The sequence below is a fragment of the Scyliorhinus canicula genome, unplaced genomic scaffold (assembly GCF_902713615.1).
Source record: "Scyliorhinus canicula unplaced genomic scaffold, sScyCan1.1, whole genome shotgun sequence".
In the NCBI taxonomy this organism is placed as follows: domain Eukaryota; kingdom Metazoa; phylum Chordata; class Chondrichthyes; order Carcharhiniformes; family Scyliorhinidae; genus Scyliorhinus; species Scyliorhinus canicula.
The window spans coordinates 21,066-22,809 of record NW_024055438.1 but is presented as its reverse complement, the minus strand read 5'-3'; the positions used below and the strand labels follow the sequence as shown (position 1 = coordinate 22,809).

Genomic DNA, 1,744 nt, shown 5'->3' with positions numbered 1-1,744 from the left:
AATTGCATGATTACATATTGTTTATATCGTAAACTACATAATTTCCGTGTTCACATCTTCTGGTCCAGTGAAACGTTGATCATTAAGTCAAACTGGGCACGGATTCGACAGAAATTCCTTTTTCAAAAGCGAATTGGACGATCAGCTGAAATGGAGAAAACTCAAGGCCGTTGAAACAGAGAAAAACATTGAGACTAATCAAAAGGATTGTTCTTTTGAAAAGCTGGTCGAGGTGATCGAAGTGCCACTTATTGAATTTATGGTTACATTAATTTATTAGTATCTCTGCAGCATTCCTAATGAGAACAGCCGAATTCTAAAAAACAAAGGTCCCAAAGTGTGACTGAGTGACAGAACAGTGTCCGCTTTCTACACAGGCTCATTAGAGTGAACATTAGCCAGCGGTTTCTGTAGTGTAGTGGTTATCACGTTCGCCTCACACGCGAAAAGTCCCCGGTTCGAAACCGGGCAGACACATTATGGCGATGAATTGTATTCTTACTGTTTTCTGTTTACTCATTAAGCGAATCCGTTACCTTACACCCGTTTCAAATGTAATCCTACAAAATCCACCATTATGGGGACTGGGAGGAATCGGTCAGAGAGTTCACACGTGTTAAGTGTGAATAGTTTTCCAACGAGCTGCGACATTTTCTGATTCGAATAATAATGTTAAATCAATTTCTCTGCCGCTTGTCTAAGTTTTCAGCCGAATTGAACTCCCTCAAAAGGAGTTTCTTCAGTGCAACAAGAATGCTGGTTTCCTGATCTCAGTCAGAGGGTCAAACTCGGTGCCTCTTTATGTGGTGTGGTGGTTGTCATGTTTACTTTACACTTAAAAAAAACCCTGGATTGGTAACCGCGTAAATCCATTATCGAATCCCATTCGATTAAGTGTTTGGGAAAAGTTGCATAATTGACATTTTCATTGTCACACATCCCGAATAATCCTTGAACTGAGTTAATCTGCCGTGTGGAACCCCGGTCCCCAGAGCTTCAGCCTGATTCTCAGCATTGCCAGTTTAGTGACAATAACACAACTCAACACCAACTATCACCCCCAGTGAATCCGCTATCGATTATAATATCTGACAAAGCAAATGTCATTTGCTCTCATATATGCTGGAAAATGCATTCAGGAGAAGCAGAAGTGCTGAAAATTGCCGGCACACTGAGCAGGAATATAGATGCTCCTATATTGACTCGGCACAAATATTAACAGTTCGTTCAATGACGATTAATGCAGTTTAGAGGCTGGGATTGTCTCTGTTAATATATTAAATTGATTAACACTAAAAGACCGGCTGGGAATCCTGCAGTAAGTAACTCACCTCGGTGGGAATAGTTTTAAGGTAGAGCTGGATAGATTCTTGATGTGCAAGGGGGTGAAAGGTCATCAGGGGTAGGCAGGAATGTGGAGTTGAGGTTAGAATGAGATCAGCCGCAATCTTATTGAATGCTGAGCAGGCTCGAGGGGCCGAGTGGCCTGATCCTAGCTTGTGTGTAAAAGGTACAGGAGATATGAGGTGATATGAGATATATGTTTTTACACTGTGAGCAGCAATGACCTGAAACTTGCTGCCTATGAAGGAGTTTGAAAATAGAAACAATGAATGATTTGATTTCAAAAGGAAATTGGATCTGAGGGAAATAAACCTACGAGGATACAGGGATGGAGCAGGAGAATGGGACTGACTGGATTGCTCCAGAGAGCTAGCATGGATTCAATGGGCCGAATGCCATT

The 1,744-nt window shown here is 41.7% G+C and overlaps 1 non-coding gene across 1 annotated transcript; it reads left to right on the top strand.

The window, feature by feature from the left end:
* The first annotated feature begins 404 nt into the window (after positions 1–404).
* On the top strand, positions 405–477 carry trnav-cac. The gene has a single exon. It is a non-coding gene; the product is annotated as a tRNA-Val (tRNA).
* Positions 478–1,744: the final 1,267 nt, after the last annotated feature.